Below are 13,633 nucleotides of genomic sequence, written 5' to 3'. Positions count from 1 at the left end.
AAAACAACCCTGGATTTCTAAATTCCCCCCATTAACAGTTCTGGCTGAAATATTGTATTTGATCTCTTGCAAATCTTTTTTCTCTAATTTTTCAAAAATACTGGGTCCGAGTAAAGAAATTGAGGCACCCGTGTCCAAAAGACAATTGCATTTTACACCGTTAATTTCGACATCAATCGTCGGCAAACTGTAATTAGGGTATGGGTTTGAGGAGGGAGAAGGGTCGACCCTGTAACTGCAAAAATTAATTAATGCCTTCTCCCCCTGAAGTTTAAATTTTGATTATTTCTCCCGCGATAATTATTACGATCTCGTGAATTGGACGTATTCCTTGTTTGCCTTTGTTGTCTCATATCTCTATCTTTGACATAACACTCAGATAGCTTGTGATTTGCGCCTCCACAATAGTGACATCTGAAGTTGAACTGGCCTCGTCCCCTATTGTGGGTAAACGAACCCCTACCTGTATGTGCGTTGGTTCTATAGGAATTCCCCCTAAACTCTGAATTACTATTCCCTTGCTCCCGCACATTAACCGCGTTCGTTTGAGCTCTTAGTGTTTGCACTTCGGTGCTTAATTTTGCTAATTGACTGGTCAATTCACTGACAATTTCGTTTTGTACTCTGTGTACATCACTAGTTTCTGTTTGTTTTACTGAGGGCCTCGTGAATTTTATTGTTTTTCTCCTCTTGTGAAGCGATTGATATTGCTTCATCTAACGTTTGTGGGTTCTTACTCAAAACAAATCGCTGAATGTCTGCTTTCAATCCCGCTAGAAACCTTGCTAAAAGCAAATTCTGGCTTACTTCTGGCATTAGTACCATATTCCCTGCGCAATAAACCTGGGCTCCAACTTTCCTAATTCTTAGACCGAAATCAAATGCGCTTTCTGTTGGCTTTTGGGAGCATGTTGTCAAATCATGTAATGCACCTGTAATTGAAATTTTTCTTTCAAACCGTTCTATTAGCAAATTCGAAACCGTGTTGAAATCATTTTCTCCCGCGACTGTCGAAATAAACAATTTAGCTGCCCCGGTGAGTTTAAGTTTCAGAATGGACAATTTCTCTTCGTCCGACCAATCGCTTAACTGTCCTACTTCATTTATTTTGCTCAAAAATTTCTTTACGTTAATAGTGTCGTCCCCGGAAAACTTTGGAACTAAATCTATTAATGCCATATTGGCTGTATTGTTTTGAACAATTATGTTCTGTGCTGCTCTGCCCCTACGATACATTATGACATTTAACCTAACACACAATTAATTATTAGTAAGCTTCAGTAAAATTGAGAAATTAAATAAAATTTCACACATCACTTAGCAAAGATTTTTCGTTACCCCAAAATGCACTTTATATGAAACATTTTGCGATTGCTTTACGCAAAATAAATGCATTATAAAATAATAAATAAGTGAAAACAACCAAAAGCATGATCAATTGATAGGAAAAAAAACACTTAAATAAATAACTGTAGCGCAGAGTCAATTCAATGATCATTCAAAACCATGCATGAAGCAAAAATTTTCAAACTCTTCTGAAACGTAATTTTATGGAAATATCTCAAAAATAATTGCATATTAAAGTAAGCGTTCACAAAATTGTTACAAATCTAAATTCAAATAAAGCATATTTTGAAAACTCTCACAGATGCATCCAGATCGCGTTAGGCTTAGAACCGGCATGGTCAACGTTCGATACCAGCATAGAATCTTCTAAACTAACTATTTTTTTTTTCAAAAAAACGTATCGAACAACCACGGCGATTACTTTTCAAAATATTTTAGATTAAACGCCAGGAAAAAATGGTCACTGCACCAATGTGATGGAGGACTATCCGTAGGATTGCGTTGTGTAGATGTTAGCTCCTGCCATCACAGGTAAATTATCAGTTACGCTAAAGCTAAATCTGGCGAATAATCAATTTATTTTGTCACTAAATACAGTACACAGATTCTGGGAGGAGAGGGAGTGTGGACTTACACAAAACTCAACGGAGGAATAGCTTCGGCATCATTCTGCTGGAACTCCATGTTATCAAAGCAGCCGGTCACCAACACACAAGACGCACTACCGCGAGACCTCCTGGCTCACACCCTCGACTCTCTCTCTAGGGGTCTGCGTAGGGGGCAAACCCCTGATCAGTTTGGTGTGCTTCCTTAGCTGCTGGCGCCATCTATCGAGGTTCTCCTAAAACTTACTTCAATTACGGATTTCTCCGCCACACGAGTAAATGTGGACTGACTTGAATAGCAAGATCCCACAGCCAACTTCCGATGTTGAAAAGCTTGACAGCATAGATTGGCAATATACCAACAGCTCGGGTGTGATGTCTAGAGAGTGCAGTTTCGTCCTTGTTATAAACTCATTTATCTGAAATAATCAATAACCGAGCTGGAGGCAGATAGATGATTCTCCAAACAAAAACCTGACATTTTCCAATCAATTTTTTTTAAATAAAAATGCTTTTAAAAATCTGAAAAGAAGTATACTTGCTCTTTGTTCGGAACCTATTAAGCGAAAAATAGAGAGAACTCACGTTAACTATGCTACAACCCTCAAAACGGTTTCTAATTTTCACACACCAGGAGAGTGACGAAATGAGTTTCATCAAAGGTTATCAAAAATTTTGTTATAGTAGTAAAGAAAAAACTGTAAATAATGAAAATCTCTCCAGGGCCCAGTCCCTTTATATAGGTTTTTCCATATAGGCAATAGGCAGATGTAGCTTAAACTCCGAATAATGCGCACGCGAACCGTTATTTTAACAAAAAAAAAATATTTTTTAATTGCTATACTAAAATTCTAAACCAACAAATAACAATTTTCTCATTAAGCTTTATTGTTTGTTATTTCAAATTCTCTCTAATTTACAAAAATATTTACCTGATTCTAGAAAATTATGCTCGAATTTATCTAAGTCGGAAATTTAAAGCAACTTCATTTACCTATTCGAGCCAGTGGTTGGAAAAACTACTATTTTTTTGTAGCCAACTACAACTACTTCATTACAAAAGTAGTTAACTACAACTACTTTTTTCAAAATGTAGCAACTACAAACTACTTTTGAAAAGTAGTCGCTACTTCGCTACTTCTTAAAAAATAAATAAATGAAAAGCATACACATACACACCGTTTGAGGATTGAACGAAAAAAATTCAAAAAGTGCTTTAGATTAATAAATGGGTTCATTTGAACAAGGAATATTACTTATTCTTTCAATGGATTGATGAATGGATAAACTGAACCAATTTGTCATTAAAACCATTTTTTACTATTTTTACGAACATTCACTGCAGGAAAGGATTTTAAAAAGTTGAAAGACTCCAACCTTCAAGTTTTTTATCCTTTCCTGACAGTGAATATTTCATTCAAGAAGTGCAACTCGGCAACTTGAAAATATAAATAGATGCAGTCATAACTTGATTAAAATTTTACATAGACATACATATATGTACATAAAATTGATTTGATGGTGAAAAACATCTTTTAAACAAATGAGAAACTTTAATTTTTATCATAGGAGTAAATTTTATAGGAGCTTATATTTTGTAGGAATTAGTTAATTGATTTTGAACTTCAAGCTACTGGTTCGGACCTGGACATCATCTCTTTTCTTACGCTTCTGATAAAATAAAATAAAAGCATTTTTCAATTTCACTGAATGACCTCAAAAACTTACAATATTTAATAATTGGCTTTTATTTTGTTGGTATAGCAACACTACATCAGTAAAAAAGAAAAAATAAAGAAATGGGAAAAATATCCCAAATGGTACTAGTATTTTAAATAAATATTTATAAATATCCGAAACATGAAACGTAGCTAAGAATGTTTACTTTACTTCAATGTGTAATTTTAAACTACAGTGAACTCGCGCTACAATGTGATTCGACTCACGCGAAATGGCTAAATAGTGAACTTTTCTCGAGTAACGAATTTTAGGGCTAACGCGAATTCCCCATCCCGCAACACGAAAATATTCGGGAGGGAATCGCAAGTCTTAAGTATCTTCTTCTTTATTAGGCACTAAATATTAGTTTCGTGAATGGACTTTCCCTTCAGCATCACTGAAAGCAAAAGTACTCCGCCCTGTACTTGCCGAAACATCGCTTTGTTAATTTACAAATCGCTACTCCACAACTCTCTCATTTTAAATATTAAGTTGATGCAACATAATTTCACATAAGTGGGCCGTTTATATAAAGTTTTAAAATGGAAGGAAAAATAGAAAGTTTCTATCAACTAAAAAATTTAAAGATTTCCGATATGCTTGAACAACTAAAAAGTGCGTCGAATTTATTACTGTATCTACTGTACAGTACTATTGTAGTACTGCAATTTATTATTGCTGCATACTATATGTACGTACTGTACTGTTTCATTTTATGTCATTCTCTCCCATTGATTTTGTGCATCCTAACCGTATTTAACAGTTTTTTTTAATACAGAAAAATTTCAGTTCTCTAACTTTAAGCTCGGTAATAGGAATTTAAGAAATCGGTTAAAGCAGTTTGAAGGATGTTTTCAAATGTCTAAAATGATATTATGTTCATAAAAAATCGTATACCCCTTTCCACAACGCGAAATTTTAACCTACGCGAGAAGTCTTGGAACGCATCCCTTGAGAAAGTTGAGATTCGGCTGCATATGTCGATGACATTGATATCGAAAGCTTAGCTGGCAAAGTTTGCATGAAACGGAAAAATTTCCGTCATCATACGTTTCAATAACACTTTAATATTTGTTGTTAGCCGGCTAAAGCAGTTCAATATCATCCTCTTCCATAACATTTACAGTAGCTTCCATATTAGCCGGATATTGACGTATAAAATGTTCATATACGAGACATTCTCTGCTGACAGAAAACTTTAACGTGGTACGTGGTACTACTTGTCAGTAATCACTTATTCTTTTCTTTTTAAGTCATGCTCCACTCAAAGCGAACATTGAGAAAATGTGAAAATCTCAGTGCCAAACAAACTAATGGCGTCAAACAGATAGAAATTATGGCGTCAAAATATGTTTGATGTCAACTCATATTTTTCAGTCTTTCGAATCTGATTGATGCAAGTTGTACTCGCATAAGACTTACTTGCACTAGTCAGATTGTTTGAAACCTCGTTTTTTATTTATTTATTTATTTATTTATTTATTTTTTGAAACTTTATTCAAAAGTAGTTTTTAGAAATCGCTACAAACTACTTTTTTTTGTAGCTAACTACTCGCTACTCTACTTATTTTCAAAAGTAGTGCGCTACACTACAAACTACTAAAAAATGTAGCTACTACAGTAGCGTCGCTACTTGTAGCGCGCTACTTCCGACCACTGATTCGAGCAACATTAAAGTTAAAAAATATGTAACCAACAAATCTATCTTGGAAAGATTCGTTTAAACGAAAAAAAGAAAAAGATTAAATAAATAGTATTTTTCTATTGCAATCATTTTCTATTTATCGTTTGCCAAATTCAGCAGTTATTTTTATCCTAATCTTATTTTTAATTATTGTTTTGGAAATAAATTATATTCTACTAAATGTATTACCAGTGCGATATAAATAATGCAAGGTGAGTGAGTGAAACACCGAAAAAATGGCAAGGGATCCACAGAACAACAAAAAAAAGTTTGGTAATCCCTGTTGTATATGACAAATGATTGTGCCCAACAAAGATCGATGCGATCTTTGTTATGCACAATCTTTGTATCCGTTATCAGTTTTTTTTTCCTTTCAACTGTTGATTAAGTTTCTTTAGAAGCTAAATGAGCAAAATTAACTTTGATTTTCATTAAAATATTAGTTTTAATATATAAATGCGATTCTGAGATCTTTTAAGAGTAGATCATCAAATTCTATAAAATTAAATATGAAACCGCAGGTTATTTTACGTTCGTTTTACTAAGCTTTTCGCTCATAAAACAGTTCTGTCGAGTCTCGAAAACTCGGCCAAATGTAGACCGAAAAGTGGCCGAGTTTGTGAAGATACCGGATTACCGGAACTGCGCGCGCTACAGATTTTTCGCGCGTTTTTCATTTTGCCAGACTGTGGCCAAATTTCTGGATTCGCCCAGAATCTACTGTACTTCAAATTGGTTTAAAAATCATTACGTATAAAAATCAAGATCAGCATAGGTAAAAAGAGTTAAGTTTGAAAACGTAGAAAATCGAAAGTTTTACACCTAATATGAGGCGTGGATTCATCATAGCGATAAACATTTGGGGATGACGGTAATTTAATTGAACTCAATTAAGTTCCTGTCAGTAGCCTGGAATACATACAATTTAATGATTTTTACAGGACAATAAAATTGGGATTTAAAAATCATAACTTTTCAGGGTTGAAATTTAGTTACTGATGTATTTCAGTAGATATTATTTCATTATCTTTTTACAGTCTATCTTTTCCCTACAGTTTTTTTATACTTTGTGTATTTTCATGCGTTCCATCAATACATTTCATTAAGTTAAAAAATAATAATATTTTGTATGTACATTTTACATATTAAAGAAACACATTAAATGAAGCACCGGAACTTCACTGATAATTCCACTTACTCTACTATAATTAGCTTTCCCAAATTCATCAATGCACTGCAGTTTGCTTTTTTTTTAGCATTCAAAAATACGGAATGTAGTTAGATAGTTTTGGAAATGAAGCTCAGAACTTCTTTGCATTGTTTTGAATTTATGCTTCTTTAGTCGGTTTGTCGAGCTGTAAACTTTACATTCCTTAGATTATTTCACAATGACAGCTCAATTTAGCTTTTAGATAGCTTTCTTCCCCAAATTCAAGATTTCGTTTTACAGAAATTGCATGACTAACAGAAAGACGCATTCTTCCGATGTCAATGAAATTTTTTGTTTCGACTTGTCGACGAAGTCACGCTATTTTCTAAAAAGCGATCTTTTGCTTAATGTCTTTATCGTCTCCAGTAAATGTACTTGAAATGTCTTGGTTGTTTGTTTTACCTTCAAGATTTCAGAGTGCATTCGGTTAATTTACCACTAACGGCAAAGAAAACTGTTTTGTCTTTATAAACGCTGAGAAATATTACTCAGATAAAGTCATCATAAAGTTTTCTTTCTCTCTCTCTTTTTTTTTTTTTTTTCCTTGCTTCATACATTTTACACGTTTCTTGCTATAACTTCAAAAATAGTTTAATGCGGTGAGTTTAATCATTTGCTTTTCTTAAACCCGTAATTATTACAATACGAAGAAAATAATTTCACGTTTCGGTTCATTAATGCAAATGAAATTTTATTGGATTAGGTTCTTTATATTTATTACTTGCTACTAAATTTGCATCTTTACTGCTTACTAAATTTGCATTTAAGATCAGAAAAGTATTTATGTTTAAAAGTTGTAATTATAAAGTTTAAATTTAAAAAAATCAATTAAAATCAAAAATGTCTATATTATTGAAACTCATTATTTCAGTTAATATTGTAATATTTTGGAACTAGCAAATATTATAGGCCAACAATATATTCAATTGTAACAACTGTATTTAGAACACATATTGTGCAGGATGTTTTTCGTGTAACTATTTGTTATTATCTCTCTCTCTCTCTCTACGGAATTTCTACTACTTAGTTCTACAAATATGAACAAATACCTATTTTTTCAATTGGATACCTAATATAATTTTTTAGGGGAGGAAAGGAGCTAGAAAGTCTTTGTTCCACCACTAACCCGTCCAAAACCTTTTGACAGAAAACTTACTCATGCAAAAGTTAGTTTTTGCTCCCAAAAATATCATAGTTAGTACTTCTAAAACAAGATAAAATTCTTTTAGGTAGAACTGAAAAGAATAACATCCAATCAATGAAGATCGTAGGAATCATCACAGTCTATCGAAACTTGGATTTTGCTCACAATAATATTACAGAAAAAAATTCTACAGCAGCAGTATGAGATTGAGGAATAATCTATCAAAACAGAAAATATCCACTTTTTAGAAAAACTTTTTTTATTCTGCATTTTATGTATTTTTCAGCTGTCTTTAATTGAACCCCCTAGTCTCTTGAAGTCCAAACAAAACAAATCATAGTTTACTACAGGGTAAAGTTTGACTTTTCTACCAAAAGGTCTTTTGATAGAAAAGTCAAACAAAGATTTGATGAAAAGTCAACCTGACTTTTCATCAAATCCATTTCCTACATTTTTTTAAGGTCATTTTGAACAAAAGTTAACAAATTTTTAGTAAGTTATCTTGTGTTGGCACTCTTGGCTTCCTTAAGAGGTTTTCTTAATCCAGCTCAAGCACTTCCTATTGCGGGTTGATGAGGGCTAATAAGCACGAAACTGCAGTCCTCGGAGGAATGAATGAGCTGGCGGTGTATTTTATGTAAAAGTTAACATATTCTGATTTAATCTCTTAAACTTTTTTTTTTCAAAAGCGTACATGCCCGAAATCTTTGGAACGCTACCTGGTATTTCAGTTTTGAATTCGAAAAGTGACAAAATTTCCGATGGTGGCAGGGGGATCTTTTGTATGATTCATGGTAAAAAAAAATTTTACAACCAATTTGTCCTGTGACTGTGCATAGGAAGAAGAAAATTCTCCATCTGCTCAAGACTCACTACGGCGAAGACTGAATAGAAGACCTTGGATTTTCTTCGTTCAATTCAATGGTTTAAACTAGAGATGTGTCGGTGATGAACGAACGGGTCAAAAAGAACGAATCCTTAAAATGAAAGGATCCGTTCGTTCACTTAAAAAATGAACGACCGTTCTTTTGAACGGTGAGCAGTTTGGAACTTTGGATTGATGCTCTTGTGATAAAATTGCTTTTTTTAAATTACATTCATCTTCATATTTTTACTCTCAATTAATCTCAAATTTACTTTTTCTCAGTGCAGTACTTTTTTTTCATTTCGAACCTTTTTACTTTATTCATCAATTTTCTTTAACCGTTGTAGTTCATATGTAATTTTCAATGTACCATTATTAATGTTTTGTATAACTTGTCTGGACTACTAACAAAATGTTTTGCTAAAATCTTTCTCATGCTTTCTGCCGCCAAAATTATTTCAAAAAATACCTTTTATCACTTTTCTGTCGATCTTTTTGTGTTCTATAACAGGCGTTCTCAAACTTTTTCGAATCGCAGCACCATTTGAAGAATTAGAATTTTCTCATGGCACCCTAGTCAATTTCTATTCTTTGAAGTACGTGTGCAAGTGCAAGGCTACCCTAAAGGTTCAAAACCTAATATATCGACCCTTTATGATTAAATTTCTCCAGCTTTTGCATAATCATTAGATGATTCACAGAAACTAAGAAAAAGTAATACCAAATGAAAATTTAAGTTTTAATTAAGTTTTTCAGCAGTTTTAGCAACGAAAAGCGATTTGATCTTATTGCAAACATGGGCCACAATGAGGAAACTCCAGGCAAAGATAGCTTCACACAAAGTTGAAAACAAAAACGCCAAAAAGTTCCGTAAAACCTAAAACGAAAAAGTCTTTAATTATATTAAACCACATTTTTTGATGCCCAAAAAACACTAAAAAAACTTCATGCTTACTTCTATGGAAAGGAGAAAGATCAATCATCATATTTAGCACAACTGATAAATCGTTTTTTTTTTTTTTTTCCTCACTCATGAGCACAACTCGTGCATCTTTGCGCAGCATATGCAGCACATGATCATATCCAACACCCGATACTCCGGTGTCATATTATAAAGACACCGGAGTGCTAAGGAAGCTAATCACAGCTTCAACGGCCAATAATCTATTTTCCTAGATTATCATATCACAGGAAAAAAATTAACGGCAAACAGCGACATTTATCTTTGAATTAGCCAACTATATGAATTAGGCTAAAAGAACAATATGCAACTTTATTATACTAAGTAAGCTACACTGAACCACGTTGAAGCAAAACTTAGGGGGAAAATAAGGCCATCTTTTTACATCAGTCTTCTGTAATAACTTTTGCCAGGCTATTAAAAACTGTTCCTTCCCAACGCTTTATCATCAGTTAGGCTTTCTGATGACGATCAAGTCACGATCTGGTGAATTTTTAGTATGCTACATCAAAAAACGAGCGGATGGCCTTATTGGTCTATATAACCTTATTTGGAAAACCTAACATTCATACATATATTGGTAACATAGACACTTCGAGGCACCCCTCGCCTCTTACGGCACCCTATTTGAGAACCCCTGGTCTACATCACCCCTATCAAATACCACTTATATTAATTTGGCTTTATTTTTAACTTGTTTGGTGACATCCAAGTCTCTTATTTTACATTCAATATCCAGAGATTTTTAATAATGATTGTTACTGTCTAATTTTTTCCCCTTTTAAAAAAGTGTTGTGTTTATTATTTTTTTCCTATTCTTATTGGTATTGTGGAATAATTTTGAAGCTCCCTAATATTTGAGTATTTTTCCTTTTTTTTTTTTTTTATTAAGCTATCCGGTACTCCGGCTGAGCTACTGATATGTTTGTTGTTACCTTTTTCGTTATACATGGTCTATTGGTAATATTTGTATAATAGTGCTGCAGCTAGAAAAATTAAATAACTTAAAATGTTTGACATGCTAAAATGCAACCTTCGATTTTTGGAATGGAAAAAGATATCTTACCATTCGACAACTGAGAGATATCTCACAAAATGAACTATAACTGCTTTATAGTACATCTAAACCCGAATAAAGTTTTTTTTAAATTCATTTTTCATAAGCATATTTTCTTACTTTTAGATTATTTTAGCTATTTTTCCTTCAAAGAATATTACTGATCTAATGAAACATTTCAAATGTACGTGAGTATGTCGTGCAGAGAGATTCCCTGCAACTTTTTTTAAATGAACGAAGTCGTTCAAATGAACGAGTTGAATGAACGATCCTCTGATGAACGGATCATTGAAAAGAGCGACATTGCCCTCCTCTAGTTCAAACCCATCCTCTTTGGTAACGGTGACGATGACGTAATAGTTGCTGATGACGGCCAAGAGGAGCATGTGTCGATGGATTATGTCTTGATGAAGAAGACATTGAAATACGTGTCTAGTTTGACCAGCAACCGATTTTTTACCAGTCAGACACTATTTTTCTTCTTAACAAATCTAATCTACCATCACTACTTAACAGTATTATCAAAAATAAAATTTTTATTCTTTTCCGTATTTAGAGAGGATGATGTAGGGTGGGGTTAAGGTGTTGGAAGTGGTATTGACAGATAGCAGTATATGAGTCATTTGCAGTTGTAGCACCCGATAAGTATCGTCGTGTGCTAAGAAGGAGCATATTCAAAATGGTGGGTTTTTGATTACTATTCAGCAAGCATTTCACGTTCGGTTCCAATTTGGCGGACATGATCCTAATTACTAAAGCGATATAAAGTTATTCTTTACAAGGAGGAGTTGAAAAATGACGTGAAATAGTACTTGTGCGCGTACTATCAGAAACACGTTTAAAGTATACATAGTAGTCCGAAAAAGTGGGAAGTCCTTTCCCCTCTTCATTTCCAGCAATAGATTAAAGTGTGTTACCAGCAGTTACCTTAAAGTCCTAAGTGTCATAAACATCGGTAGAACACCCGTCACCCCCCATGTCGTAACACAGCTGTATTCTGCTCAAGTTTTGGCAGATATTTTGCGACAAACCTTATCCCCGAAACTCCGCAAAATATCTGCGAGAGCGTGGCGCAGAATTCATCTGTGTTACAACATAGATAGTATTCTGCCGATGTGTATGACTCTTGAGACTTCAAATTAACTGTATACAACAAACATTCAACCGTAATTTACATACTGTTGAAAATTAAGCAGGAGTACATCCTATTCTGAACCACTCTGTATGTGTCAAGCAGAATGTTCGAGATCAAAATTATAGTTTTGTTAAAGAAATAAGCTATGAAAAAATTATCGAAAACAATTATTGAAATCAATGCATGCAGACTCATTTTGAAAACACTTCCGTGAGTTTCTAAATAATAAATTAATACACATCTCCAAATACAAAAGACGTTCCCTTCAAAACGAAACACAAGTTTAAGGCATAACTGAACAAGAAGCAGTGAAATAACGTATCCAACTTTCGGAGGAAAAAAATATTCATTTACATTTCTTCTTTGATGCTCCAAGAAAACTAACAGGTGTCGCTCATTACCGACATCGTCATTGGAAAAAAATATTATTACCAGTTTTTAAAACATGTGCAAACAATTATTACCGTTACAGCTTCTAATATGAGTTTATTCTTATAGTAACGGTTATTTTCTTCAGTTACATTAAGAAGCTACCGACATTTTTTTTTTTTTTTTTTCTGATTGGGGAGAAACGCCAAGTCATTACTTTTTATGACTTTTGGTAGCTATCAGTGCTACGTTTTTCTGTCATTTTTCTCCTTTCCGAAATTTATGACTTAACTTTCAAAACGTTTATACCGGTCTTTAGGATTGTTGTTTGTTCCCCTGAGCATCATAACTGTTCAGGCTGAAGAAGAATGATTCATTTAATATTGTGTGATGGTCTAGTAAATAGATGCCTTTTGCTCACGTTTAAAAAAGGGGATAGAAAAGCAATACACATCTATATTTAATTATGTTTCATACTTCTATTATTCTATTATATATATTGCAGTCGAACTCGCTCATAACTATACCTGATTTAACGAGAACTCGGATTTAGCGAGGAAATCAAACGGATTTGGTGGGTATAATGTTAAGTCTATGAGAACATAACTCGTTTTAAATGAACAAACCCCGCTTAAAGCGAGCAAAATTTTTGCATTTCATAAAATTTCTGCTGATTTTTACCCCAGATAAGATTATCCTTTTTTTTTTTTTTTTTTTGGAAACATTCCATGAACATCTTGAGTTTAGCCGCAAGTTATAAATCCTGAGAACAGCAACTCTCGATTGTTCTGTAACTTTTGTCACATAAAAGATACCCTTCAATCGGCTCGTTTCAATAAAAATTAAATCCCCCATGCCTTTAGGGAACCAGCAACAAGTTGATGAAATCTAAAAGTTTTCTTTATCATCCTTCATCGTAAATAGCTGGGAATAGGCTGTGAATTTCTTACTATGTACAATAATTTTATGCATTTTTGCGAAAGTATCGCTTATATTTAAGATGATGTAAGCCTTTCTTTCAAAAATATCAAATTAGTTCACATGTTTTTGTTGTCCTTACAGTTTCAACCCTCCTGGCGGCGAGCCCGAACATATTCGGAAATATTTTTATATTAAAAACGGCAGGCTACGAATATGTCCGGAAACTTTTTCGTACTGAAAACGGCAAGCTACGAATATATTCGTAGCGGCATTTTTCGCTTCCCCCTTGGGTCACTCTAGCGTGTAATTGGAGGTGTGGTAGACTCTCCTTCAATTTGAATGGGAGGCATGTTGCTGTCTGGCGTTGACGGGACCCAACGTGACCCAATATAGCTTATCTCAACATATCACTACGATGAATGGCGCTTTTAAGTACTTTTAACGTTATTTTGTTATTTTATTTGAAACATACCCACGTGTGTTTAAATACAACGTCATTTAATTAGGAAATTAGGCATCATAAAACTTGAATGTGTATTAAAGGGGTGGGGTGAGGGAGAGAGGACTGTATGTACATACACAATTATAAAATTTTAGGTGACAGGCACAACTCTTC

Source organism: Uloborus diversus, chromosome 10, assembly GCF_026930045.1.
Source record: "Uloborus diversus isolate 005 chromosome 10, Udiv.v.3.1, whole genome shotgun sequence".
Classification (NCBI taxonomy): Eukaryota; Metazoa; Arthropoda; class Arachnida; order Araneae; family Uloboridae; genus Uloborus; species Uloborus diversus.
The sequence above is the reverse complement of the archived record's forward strand: the minus strand, read 5'-3'. Positions refer to the sequence as shown.